The sequence below is a fragment of the Lissotriton helveticus genome, chromosome 1_2 (assembly GCF_964261635.1).
Source record: "Lissotriton helveticus chromosome 1_2, aLisHel1.1, whole genome shotgun sequence".
In the NCBI taxonomy this organism is placed as follows: Eukaryota; Metazoa; Chordata; class Amphibia; order Caudata; family Salamandridae; genus Lissotriton; species Lissotriton helveticus.
This window is the reverse complement of record NC_136058.1, coordinates 373,913,290-373,927,042: the sequence shown is the minus strand read 5'-3', so window position 1 is coordinate 373,927,042 and position 13,753 is coordinate 373,913,290.

The window sequence follows — 13,753 nt, the reverse complement described above, 5'->3', positions numbered from 1 at the left end:
CTTTTGTTCTAGAGCATCTCTGGGTTCTGTAGTGATCTTGTTGTAGAAGATATGTGAGTGCTGCAGTGCTCTTTTGTTCTAGAGCATCTCTGGGTTCTGTAGTGATCTTGTTGTAGAACATATGTGGGTGCTGCAGTGCGCTTGTGTTCTAGAAGCTCTGTGGGTGCTGCAGTTCTCTTTTGTTTTAGAAGCTCTGTGGGTGCTGCAGTGCTCTTTTGTTCTAGAAGCTCTGTGGGTGCTGCAGTGCTCTTTTGTTCTAGAAGCTCTGTGGGTGCTGCAGTGCTCTTTTGTTCTAGAAGATCTGTGGGTGCTGCAGTGCTCTTTTGTTCTAGAGGATCTGTGGGTGCTGCAGTGCTCTTTTGTTCTAGAAGATCTGTGGGTGCTGCAGTGCTCTTTTGTTCTAGAGCATCTCTGGGTTCTGTGGTGATCTTGTTGTAGAAGATCTGTGGGTGCTGGAGTGCTCTTTTGTTCTAGAGCATCTCTAGGTTCCGTAGTGATCTTGTTGTAGAAGATCTGTGGATGCTGCAGTGATCTTTTGTTCTAAAAGCTCTGTGGGTGCTGCAGTTCTCTTTTGTTCTAGAAGCTCTGTGGGCGCTGCTGTGCTCTTTTGTTCTAGAAGCTCTGTGGGTGCTGCAGTGCTCTTTTGTTCTAGAAGGTCTGTGGGTGCTGCGGTGCTCTTTTGTTCTAGAAGATCTGTAGGTGCTGCAGTGCTCTTTTGTTCTAGAAGATCTGTGGGTGCTGCAGTGCTCTGTTGTTTTAGAAGATCTGTGGGTGCTGCAGTGCTCTTTTGTTCTAGAGCATCTCTGGGTTCTGTAGTGATCTTGTTGTAGAAGATCTGTGGGTGCTGCATTGCTCTTTTGTTCTAGAAGCTCTGTTGTAGAACATCTGTGGGTGCTGCAGTGCTCTTTTGTTCTAGAAGCTCTGTGGGTGCTGCAGTTCTCTTTTGTTCTAGAAGGTCTGTGGGTGCTGCAGTGCTCTTTTGTTCTAGAAGATCTGTGGGTGCTCTGGTGCTCTTTTGTTCTAGAAGATCTGTGGGTGCTGCAGTGATGTTTTGTTCTAGAGGATCTGTGGGTGCTGCAGTGCTCTTTTGTTCTAGAAGCTCTGTGGGTGCTGCAGTTCTCTTTTGTTCTAGAAGCTCTGTTGGTGCTGCTGTGCTCTTTTGTTTTGGAAGCTCTGTGGGTGCTGCAGTGATCTTTTGTTCTAGAAGCTCTGTGGGTGCTGTTGTGCTCTTTTGGTCTAGAAGATCTGTGGGTGCTGCAGTGCTCTTTTGTTCTATAGGATGTTTGGGTGCTGCAGTGCTCTTTTGTTCTAGAAGATCCGTGGGTGCTGTAGTGCTCTTTTGTTCTAGAGCGTCTCTGGGTTCTGTAGTGATCTTGTTGTAGAAGATCTGTGGGTGCTGCAGTGCTCTTTTGTTCTAGAAGCTCTGTGGGTGCTGCTGTGCTCTTTTGTTCTAGAAGCTCTGTGGGTGCTGCAGTGCTCTTTTGTTCTAGAAGATCTGTGGGTGCTGAGGTGCTCTTTTGTTCTAGAAAATCTGTGGGTGCTGCAGTGCTCTTTTGTTCTAGAAGATCTGTGGGTGCTGCAGTGCTCTGTTGTTTTAGAAGATCTGTGGGTGCTGCAGTGCACTTTTGTTCTAGAGCATCTCTGGGTTCTGTAGTGATCTTGTTGTAGAAGATTTGTGGGTGTTGCAGTGATGTTTTGTTCTAGAGGATCTGTGGGTGCTGCAGTGCTCTTTTGTTCTAGAAGCTCCAGAAAGTGGAGAAGTGTGGCTCAATGGTTAGAGCGGCAGACCCTGATGCAGAGGTCTGTGGGTGCTGCTGTGCTCTTTTGTTTTGGAAGCTCTGTGGGTGCTGCAGTGATCTTTTGTTCTAGAAGCTCTGTGGGTGCTGTTGTGCTCTTTTGGTCTAGAAGATCTGTGGGTGCTGCAGTGCTCTTTTGTTCTAGAGGATGTTTGGGTGCTGCAGTGCTCTTTTGTTCTAGAAGATCTGTGGGTGCTGTAGTGCTCTTTTGTTCTAGAGTGTCTCTGGGTTCTGTAGTGATCTTGTTGTAGAAGATCTGTGGGTGCTGCAGTGCTCTTTTGTTCTAGAAGTTCTGTGGGTGCTGCTGTGCTCTTTTGTTCTAGAAGCTCTGTGGGTGCTGCAGTGCTCTTTTGTTCTAGAAGATCTGTGGGTGCTGAGGTGCTCTTTTGTTCTAGAAAATCTGTGGGTGCTGCAGTGCTCTTTTGTTCTAGAAGATCTGTGGGTGCTGCAGTGCTCTGTTGTTTTAGAAGATATGTGGGTGCTGCAGTGCTCTTTTGTTCTAGAGCATCTCTGGGTTCTGTAGTGATCTTGTTGTAGAAGATTTGTGGGTGTTGCAGTGATGTTTTGTTCTAGAGGATCTGTGGGTGCTGCAGTGCTCTTTTGTTCTAGAAGCTCCAGAGAGTGGAGAAGTGTGGCTCAATGGTTAGAGCGGCAGACCCTGATGCAGAGGTCTGTGGGTGCTGCTGTGCTCTTTTGTTTTGGAAGCTCTGTGGGTGCTGCAGTGATCTTTTGTTCTAGAAGCTCTGTGGGTGCTGTTGTGCTCTTTTGGTCTAGAAGATCTGTGGGTGCTGCAGTGCTCTTTTGTTCTAGAGGATGTTTGGGTGCTGCAGTGCTCTTTTGTTCTAGAAGATCTGTGGGTGCTGTAGTGCTCTTTTGTTCTAGAGTGTCTCTGGGTTCTGTAGTGATCTTGTTGTAGAAGATCTGTGGGTGCTGCAGTGCTCTTTTGTTCTAGAAGCTCTGTGGGTGCTGCTGTGCTCTTTTGTTCTAGAAGCTCTGTGGGTGCTACAGTTCTCTTTTGTTCTAGCAGCTCTGTTGGTGCTGCTGTGCTCTTTTGTTTTGGAAGCTCTGTGGGTGCTGCAGTGATCTTTTGTTCTAGAAGCTCTGTGGGTGCTGTTGTGCTCTTTTGGTCTAGAAGATCTGTGGGTGCTGCAGTGCTCTTTTGTTCTAGAGGATGTTTGGGTGCTGCAGTGCTCTTTTGTTCTAGAAGATCTGTGGGTGCTGTAGTGCTCTTTTGTTCTAGAGCGTCTCTGGGTTCTGTAGTGATCTTGTTGTAGAAGATCTGTGGGTGCTGCAGTGCTCTTTTGTTCTAGAAGCTCTGTGGGTGCTGCTGTGCTCTTTTGTTCTAGAAGCTCTGTGGGTGCTGCAGTGCTCTTTTGTTCTAGAAGATCTGTGGGTGCTGAGGTGCTCTTTTGTTCTAGAAAATCTGTGGGTACTGCAGTGCTCTTTTGTTCTAGAAGATCTGTGGGTGCTGCAGTGCTCTGTTGTTTTAGAAGATCTGTGGGTGCTGCAGTGCTCTTTTGTTCTAGAGCATCTCTGGGTTCTGTAGTGATCTTGTTGTAGAAGATTTGTGGGTGTTGCAGTGATGTTTTGTTCTAGAGGATCTGTGGGTGCTGCAGTGCTCTTTTGTTCTAGAAGCTCCAGAAAGTGGAGAAGTGTGGCTCAATGGTTAGAGCGGCAGACCCTGATGCAGAGGTCTAGCCCGGGACCAGGGTTCAATTCCCCGCCTCGGCGGGTCTTGGGCTAAAAAATTCCACTGACCTGATAATTCTTGCATCGGTGCCTATTCCAATCATGGAGTCCCACTCTGCAACTCTGGGCAATAGCTTGCTTAATCTCCACAACGGCCCCCACAATGCTAAGGATGCCTGGCCTCCACCTTGGGGGTGCCCAGGAGTGGACACCTCACAGGGAAAGTCAGGATGGGTTCCACAGCGGTATTCGTACAAGCGCCTTGAGACCCTTGCGGGTGAGTAGTGCGCTATACAAGTATCAATTTTACATTTACATGGCTCTGTCCTCTCCCTGAGAGCAGCTCCTGCTCCTCAGACCTACATGGCTCTGTCCTCTCCCCCAGAGCAGCTCCACCCTCTTCTTCTGAATTCCACAGCTCTGCAGCCCTTCACGCAGAGCTTGTTTTTCTTCATTTCCTGCCCCTTCCATTATTGCCATTTAAAGTAATGATGTCCAGCTTGTTTAAGGCTTAGATAATAAACCGTGGCCTTTGCAGGAGAAGAGCACATTATGCTCTGTCCTCCGCCAACCTCCCCTGTCCTTTGTCCAGGAGCTGCCTTGTTCCTGCAGCAAGGGAGGGAAGTGAGGAGACTAAATGTAAATCTGTGATCAGGACTTGACATACAGAGCAAGTCACAAACACCAGCAGGTGAAGCCCTCGAGACACCATGAGTCCAGGCGCTAAACAGGCGGAGCAGAGACCAAGAGCAGTGCATTACTGCTGCAGGAAGCATGGGTCCAGAGAGGCATGCAGAGCACTGCAGCACTCACAGATCCTCTAGAACAAAAGAGCACTGCAGCACCCACAGATCCTCTACAACAAGATCACTACAGAACCCAGAGATGCTCTAGAACAAAAGAGCACTGCAGCACCCACAGATCTTCTAGAACAAAAGAGCACCACAGCACCCACAGAGCTTCTAGAACAAAAGAGCACTGCAGCACCCACAGAGCTTCTAGACCAAAAGAGCACTGCAGCATCCACAGAGCTTCTAGAACAAAAGAGCACTGCAGCATCCACAGATCTTCTAGAACAAAAGAGCACCTCAGCACCCACAGATCTTCTAGAACAAAAGAGCACTGCAGCACCCACAGAGCTTCTAGAACAAAAGAGCACTGCAGCACCCACAGAGCTTCTAGACCAAAAGAGCACTGCAGCATCCACAGAGCTTCTAGAACAAAAGAGCACTGCAGCACCCACAGATCTTCTAGAACAAAAGAGCACAGCAGCTCCCACAGAGCTTCCAAAACTAAAGAGCACAGCAGCACCAACAGAGCTTCTAGAACAAAAGAGAACTGCAGCACCCACAGAACTTCTAGAACAAAAGAGCACTGCAGCACCCACAGATCCTCTAGAACAAAAGAGCACTGCAGCACCCACAGATCCTCTAGAACAAAAGAGCACTGCAGCACCCAGAGATGTTCTAGAACAAAAGAGAACTGCAGCACCCAGAGATCCTCTAGAACAAAAGAGCACAGCAGCACCCACAGAGCTTCTAGAACAAAAGAGCACAGCAGCACCCACAGAGCTTCTAGACCAAAAGAGCACTGCAGCACCCACAGAGCTTCTAGAACAAAAGAGCACTGCAGCACCCACAGATCCTCTAGAACAAAAGAGCACTGCAGCACCCACAGATCCTCTAGAACAAAAGAGCACTGCAGCACCCAGAGATGTTCTAAGAGCACTGCAGCACCCAGAGATGTTCTAGAACAAAAGAGCACTGCAGCACCCAGAGATGTTCTAGAACAAGAGCACTGCAGCACTCACAGATCCTCTAGAACAAAGAGCACAGCAGCACCCACAGAGCTTCTAGAACAAAAGAGCACTGCAGCACCCACAGAGCTTCCAAAACAAAAGAGCACAGCAGCACCCACAGAGCTTCCAAAACAAAAGAGCACAGCAGCACCAACAGAGCTTCTAGAACAAAAGAGAACTGCAGCACCCACAGAGCTTCTAGAACAAAAGAGCACTGCAGCACCCACAGATCCTCTAGAACAAAACATCACTGCAACACCCACAAATCTTCTACAACAAGATCACTACAGAACCCAGAGATGCTCTAGAACAAGAGAGCACTGCAGCACCCACAGATCTTCTAAAACAACAGAGCACTTCAGCACCCACAGATCTTCTAGAACAGAAGAGCACTGCTGCACCCACAGATCTTCTAGATCAAAAGAGCACCTCAGCACTCACAGATCTTCTAGAACAAAAGAGCACTGCAGCACCCACAGAGCTTCTAGAACAAAAGAGCACAGCAGCACCCACAGAGCTTCTAGAACAAAAGAGAACTGCAGCACCCACAGAGCTTTTAGAACAAAAGAGCACAGCAGCACCCACAGATCTTCTACAACAAGATCACTACAGACCCCAGAGATGCTCTAGAACAAAAGAGCACTGCAGCACTGTTGGACTTGGGCCCTTAGGGCAGGTTCACCCCTAGACTTTTTGCTTGAAATGGTGACCTGGCAATGGTGATTTTTGGGATTCTGCGCACTTTCACTGTGTCCCAGTGGAAAGTGCGTGCGCACTCTGAGTGCATGTGCTGAGCTAGGCCTGCCCGCCCATAGGAATGCATGGGGAATGTATGTGTCCCTGGTAGTTCCTGATGCGTGGGGTGTACAGGCTTGAGTCTGGTATGTGTGAACTCGTGAGAGTGAATGCTGCGAGATGGTGTATGCAGCATGTATGTGTCTAGAAGGGAAGCGCCATTTCTAGACATGGCTGTACGTGTGCAGTGAGGGTGCTGGAGTGTGATTGGCTGGAGCTGGCTGGCATGCCAGGCTCCAGGAAGTCTGGATGGGTCTGCCCGGTGGTGAGTGGGAGATTAGCATGAGTGATGTGTGGGAGGAGTGTACCTGTGTCCTGGATGGGCTGGGTTTTCCCCACACAATGCTGGCTCCGCCCCCCTGTGGTGTGTCTATTATTATTATTATTATTATTATTATTTAATTTTGTAGAGCGCGTAGTCACCCGTAGGTATCTCAGCGCTAGAATCAGTACGTCTTGGGAGTCAGTGGGGGCAGGGGGGAGCAATTTTAAGGAAAGAGGTGTGTTTTCAGTTGCTTCCTGAACCTTAAGTAGTTGGATTCCGTTCTCAGGTAATGAGGAAGGGCATTCCAGAGGCGTGCGGTATGGACCGAAAAACGCCTTCCTCCAGTTCGGGCCTTCTTGACTCTGGGTATGACGATGAGATGTTCCTGATCGGAGCGGAGGGATCTAGGGGCTTTATAAGGTTTGATGAATTTTTTTAGACTTGGGGGGCCATTGTTTTGGAGCAGTCTGTGTGCCAGGCAGAGAGCCTTGAACATCACCCGTTCTCTCACCGGAAGCCAATGGAGACGCTTCAAAGCTGGTTTGGCTGAGGCTCTGGCAGGGGTATTTGTGAGGATCCGGGCAGCAGCATTTTGGACCCTGTGTAATTTGTTCAGTGTAGCCTCCGGGGCCCCTAAGTAGATGGAGTTACTAAAGTCAAGCCTAGATAGAATCAGGCCTTGGATCAAAAGTTTTTGGGAATTGTGGGGGAGTAAGGGCAGAATCTTTCGAATTGACCTGAGCAGTCCAAAGCACAACCCGGCTACCTTATTTGCCTGTGGGCTGAATGATAGTTCCTTGTCGAGCCACACGCCCAGGCTCTTTACTTCAGGTTTCGGGTCTGGGAGCGAGCCTAGACAAAGAGGCCAGATGTTATGCAGTGAGGTGGGCCCCTTCTGACCAAGGAGGAGAATGTCGGTCTTAGACCCGTTGAGTTTCAGAGACGATCTATTCATCCACCCTTGTATCTGTGTCAGACAGTTGTAAAGGTCCGCAGGTTGTTGTTTAGGATGAGAAAGGGACACCACTAACTGTGTGTCGTCAGCGTAGCTGACGATGCTCACTCCGAACGGGTTAACAACCTCCTCCAATGGGGACATGTAGATGTTGAATAATGTGGGGCTCAGGGAGGAGCCCTGAGGTACACCACATTGGAGGGGAGTTTCGGAGGAGCAGGTGTTATTCTCCCAGATTTGAAAGGAGCGTTGACTCAGAAAGGACGATATCCAAGACAGAGCCGTTCCTCCAACACCGACATTCCTGAGACGTTGAATGAGGAGCTGGTGGTTGACGGTGTTGAAGGCCGCACTAAGGTCGTGGAGGATCACTGCCACTGATCCTCCTTCGTCTAAGAGTGCTCTGGCCTCCTCCACCGCCGTGAGAAGGGCAATGTCGGTGCCTTGCCCGGGACGGAATCCCGTCTGCGAGCTTTTTAGACGGTTGTTGTTCTCCAGGTATTGTGAGAGTTTTCTGTTCACAAGTTTTTCCGCTATTTTGCTAGTTCCCGGGAGGAGGGAGATAGGTCTGTAGTTTGCCAGGTCGGCCGGGTCAAGGGAAGGTTTTTTTAATAGTGCCTTGACGACCGCCGCCTTCCAGCTGGGGGGAACGACTCCTTGTTGCAGAGAGGCGTTAATAAGTTGGGTGAGGAGGGGAGCGATCGTGGGTGCTACCTTTTTAAGGAAGCGTAAAGGGGCAGGGTCCCTGGGAGATCCGCTTTTAATGACTTGCAGTGTGTCTTCGACCTCTGCTGCCGTCACTTGTTCCCAGAAAGTGAGACAGGGGGGGGAGAGAGACTTGCTGGTTTCTTCTTCCTCGCTCGAACTCATAGATGGAATAGAGTCGAGGATATTTTGGATTTTCTCCTTGAAGAAATTGGCCAGCTTGTGGCATTTTTCCTCATCGGCTGAGGGGTCTGGGGGATCTCTTGGTCCCGGGTCAGGGATTTTGAGGAGTTCTTTTAAAATGATAAAAGATTCTTTACTGGAACTCGTGGATTGTTCTATTCTTTCTTGGAAGAATAGGCTTTTGGTTTTATGGAGAGCCGTTTTGTAGTTTTGCAATGCCATGTGATAAGCTTCCTTATTATCCTTAGATTTGTCCTTCCTCCAAGAGCGTTCAGTTCTCTTACATTCCTGACGCAGAGATTTGAGCGCTGGAGTGTACCAGGGAGCAGGAGCCACTCTTTTCATATGTATGAGAGTGGTGGTATTGGGAAGGAGTTTATCCAGTGAGGATGTAACCCAGGAGTTGAACTGTTCGTCGGCCGTGGTCGGGTCCGTGGATAGGACAGGTGTGGAGTCTGAGAGCACGTTGGTCCATTCAACCGGATCGAGCTTGTGCCAACGTCGGCCAGTCGCTCGAATTTTGGGGGGGGGGGGTGCTGTGGCACGGTGCCAGAAAAAGGGGACAAGGAAGTGGTCTGACCACGGGAGAGGGATGGGGGGATCTGAAGTGATATCCTCGATGTTGGTCAAAACAGGGTCCAAGATGTGACCCTTATCATGAGTAGGTTCATTGTTGACCAGTCGGATATTAAATGACCTGAGGTCCTTAAGGAGATCAGACGCAGAGGAATCTGTGGGGTCATTGAGGTGAAGGTTAAGATCACCCACGAGGAGAAAGTTAGACGCAGAGGAGGCTAATTGAGACACTACGTCAGTGAGGGCGTTGAGGCGTTGTCTAACGACCCTAGCCCTGCCAGTGAATAGAGAGGGTGGTTGAGGTAAACAGAGTACTCAAGAACCAGCTGCGACTGGTTCCGCCCCCACCCTGCACCTTCAGACAAAGGAATATGGTGTATAAAAATGGGGCTGTGTCCCCACAGAAGTTGTTCTCTTCCAGGATCCTGAGGGGGCTGTTGCTGCTGCTGGGCCAGAGGACCGCCACTTGGACTGTCTCCCTGCTTGGAGACCCAGTGTGCTGGCTCTGGGCCCAGCCTTGTCCCCCCTGCCTGCCCAAGGACTGCTGGGACTCTGCCCTGCTTGCTGAGGGCACCTGGGAGCGCTTTATCTTACTTATAGCGCTTAAGAGTGCTTTCTTGTGGCTTGTAGCGCTGGGGAGCGCTTTATTTGAAGAGGCCGGTGCCCACCCAGCATTGGCCGCCCCAAGCGAGTGCCACCTCGCTTATTCTCTAGTGTTTTGTCGCCTGGCAGGTGCCCACCCTGCCAGGGACCTTGACGCCCGTTTTTGCATTTTCTTCGAGGGTGCCGACCCCTCAGTAAATTCATCCCCCGCCTAGAAGCACCGGAGACGGGGGCCGCCGCGCTGCCCGCGACGACCCGGAAGTGTTCCTGCCGGCCGGCCAATCAGGGAGCAGGCTGACCGGAAGTCCCGCCCCGCAGCCGCGACCTGGAAGTCAGGCAGGCCGGGGGCAGGAGAGAGGCAACCGGAAGCAGCCGGGAGGCCACCCCGTGCTCCGGTAAGGGGAGAAGCCGGCGTCTTTCCTTGTCCCCCCCAGGCTCCCAAAGCGAGGGAGAGCCCAGGGGAGAAGTCTGCAGAGAGCCCCGAGGAGAGGGAGCTCTCGTGAAGAAGACCGCCGCCTCGAGACCGGTGAGTGTGCCTCGGGGGATACGCGACTCACGCGAGATGCGTGAGATTTGGTAGGGGCGGTCGATTTCTCCCTGCTGAAGCGCACAGAAGGGCTACGAAGCGTCCAGGGGGTATTTTTGTGTTGAGCCCGAGAGGCTCTGGGGGCATCTTGCTTTTGCAGAGCCAGGAGAGGCTCCAGGTGCCCCACTTGTGCTTCGAGTCCCCAGGAGGGGGACTCCAACGGCGGCCATTGTTGCTTCAGAGCCCAGAGGGGTTGCATTGATTTACTTGGAGCCCTGAGAGGCTCAGGGGGCCAATTTATTTCTTGAGAGCCCAGCGAGGCTCCCACATTGGCCCCATTGTTGTTTTAGAGCCCTGAGAGGCTCTCCCTTGTTGCCCACATTGTTCTAGCCAGAGCCTGCGAGGTTCCAGCAGTGGTCCAACAGTGATTCAGCTGCCCAGCACTTCGTGGGCAGCTGCCACGTTTAGGACCCTGACACTGGACACAGGGCGTCCTAGCCCCAACAAGGCCAGGTGGCCTAGGGACAGTCACAGGTGGTGACTTACGTGAGTTTGGCGCAATTGTACTTTCTGCACCTCTGAATGTGTTTTTATGCATCATGTGCCTTACACCTCTGAATGTATTGTGATGCATCATGTGTTTTCCTCCCTTACACCTCTGAATGAATGTTATGCAGTTTCAGTTTCAGTTTTTAACGTCTTTATTGCGAATTGTTATTCATAAAAGACACACATACATTACAAACAGTACAAATTGATTTAACAGAATTATAAAGTATCAAAGCAATACTAACAATCAAATAAAAAGTAACAGTAATTAATTAGATAAAAATTCCCAATTAAACATACATTTATAGACGTCAAAAAGGAAAATTACTAAAAATATAAAAAACTTACAAATATACATTTGTATATGAAAGAAAACTGGACATCAGTTCTGATCAGTCCATAGTATAATGCAAAAGCGTACTATTCAAAGTTATTCAAGACGATAAGTTTCGAACTGACTTGATCCTGATTAGCCAAGCCCATCCAAGAAATTTAGCCATTCCAATGGATAGCCATTCAGCAGTATTTGTTCTCAGAATGTACAAAGCTTCGCTACTCACTCGGGTATTAAGTCTGGAGCATACTGGTTTCAACCATTTACATCGTGGTTTACTGTAAGCAGTACATACAAATAAAAAGTGACCTAATGTTTCTCTGCAGTCAGTACAACAGGGGCAAAGGGATGATTCAGTCTTCTGCCAACCATTAGTAAAAACCCTCAGTGGAAGTGTTCCTACACGAAACTGATGGTATAATTTTCTATCTGTTGGAAATGGGATCCCCGGCTGGCCAGGGCTTTCGCCAAAGTCAGTCAGAGACCACCACACCCAAGTCAGGGCAAGGGAGTTACACGCCAAGATAACCCCTACTCACCCTCTAGGTAACGTGGCGCGAGCAGCAAGGCTAAACTTGGAGGCGATGTAGGCTAAGTATTTGCGCACGCACCCCAGCAACAACAACCAAAGGCCCACCACAAAGGAAACTCCACACAAGGTTATATAAAAATAGCCTTTGTATTACACCAAAACACATTAGATAAAACACACACTTTACAATGTGCCAGAGGCACGGGCAGAATTTACAAGGGATTATTTACAAGACAGGGCCACCTGGACCCCTGTCAGGAATCAGAAGTAGCACTTTCAGAAATAGCACTTAATACATAGAATCTAGCACAAAATAGCACACAACCAGTAATTACTGGTAACCAGGACCTCACTAGTACCACCTGTACTAGGGAGAAAACAACCACCTATGTATTACAATACCTGTAGGGGTGTAAGAGGAAAACACATGATGCAATGCATGACATTCATTCAGAGGTGTAAAGGCACATGACGCATAAACAATACATTCAGAGGTGCATAGAACAGCAACACAATATAACAATAGAGCGCACAACCAGTAATTACTGGTAACCAGGATCTCACTAGCACCACCTGTACTAGGGAGAAAACAACCACCTATGTATTACAATACCTGTAGGGGTGTAAGAGGAAAACACATGATGCAATGCATGACATTCATTCAGAGGTGTAAAAGGCACATGACGCATAAACAATACATTCAGAGGTGCATAGAAAGTACAATTGCGCCAAACTCACGTAAGTCACCACCTGTGACTGTCCCTAGGCCCTCTGGCCTCTCTGGGGCTAGGACGCCCTGTGTCCAGTGTCCTAAACGGAGCAGTCGCCCACAAAGTGCTGGGCAACTGGATAGCACAATGATGGGGCCAATGTAGATGGAGGAGCCTCGCTGGGCTCTTAAAGGATTGACCGGGCCCTCAGGAGCTTCTCGTAAATAAATGGCCCCTGAGCCTCTCACAGGGCTCTCAACAGAACACTGTGGGCTGCCACTGAGCCTCAGGGCTCTGCACGACGAAATGCCCCCACGAGCCTCTCTGGGCTCGCAACACAAGGTGGGCACTTGGAGCCTCTCAGGGCTCAAATACTCAATTATGCCCCCGGAGCCTCGCAGGCTCCAACAAACAAATTGAAGGGAGAAGGGGGCCCAGGTCACGGGGGCGGCACCGAAAGCGTGCCCGACACACCCCCCAACCGCCTCCCTCAGAGCCCCACTCACCGGTCTGGCAGGCGGCTGCTTCAAGAGAGCTCCCGCCTCTCGGGGCTCTCTGCAGACTTCTGTCCTCCCTCTCCTGGGCTCTCCCTCGCTTTGGGAGCCCGGGGGGGGACAAGGGAAGACGCCGGCTTCTCTCTCTCCTGTTCCCCGGATCCCGGGGTCGGCTCCCGGCAGCTTCTAGCTTCCTCCTTCCTGTCCCGGGCCGGCAGCCAATCAGAGCGCGGCCCGGGGAATGACGAGTGTCCCGGAGTACCGCCCCCGGCCTGCCTGACTTCCTGGTCGCGGCCGGGCGGCCACGGGGACAATCTCCGCGGTAATGCCGGGTGGGCACCGGCCTTAGAGATAAATGAAGCGCTCCCACAGCGCTAGTGGCAGTGTACAGCGCAAGATCCTTGGCAGGGTGGGCACCTGCCAGGGGACTGCAAACTCGGCGTGGGCAGCCGCAAAAAGGAAAAGTAAAGCGCTCTCAGCGCTAGGGTGAAGGCACAGCGCTCCCAAGCGCTACAAGCCAAAGAAAGCGCTTTTAAGCGCTATAAGTGAAATAAAGCGCTCCCAGGTGCCCTCAGCAAGCAGGGCAGAGTCCCAGCAGTCCTTGGGCAGGCAGGGGGGGGGCAAGGCTGGGCCCAGAGCCAGCTCACTGGGTCTCCAGGCAGGGAGACACCCCAAGTGGCGGTCCTCTGGCCCAGCAGCAGCAACAGCCCCCTCAGGATCCTGGAAGAGAACAACTTCAGTGGGGACACAGCCCCATTTTTATACAGTGCATTCCTTTGTCTGAGGGTGCAGAGTGGGGGCGGAACCAGTCGCAGCTGGTTCTTGAGTACTCTGTTTACCTCAACCACCCTCTCTATTCACTGGCAGGGCTTGGGTCATTAGACACACCACAGGGGGGCGGAGCCAGCATTGTGTGGGGAAAACCCAGCCCATCCAGGACACAGGTACACTCCTCCCACACATTACTCATGCAGATCTCCCACTCACCACCGGGCAGACCCATCCAGACTTCCTGGAGCCTGGCATGCCAGCCAGCTCCAGCCAATCACACGCCAGCACCCTCACAGCACACGTACAGCCATGTCTAGAAATGGCGCTTCGCTACTAGACACATACATGCTGCATACACCGTTGCGCAGCATTCACTCACACGAGTTCACACATACCAGACTCAAGCCTGTACACCCCACGCATCAGGAACTACCAGGGACACATACATTCCCCATGCATTCCTATGGGCGGG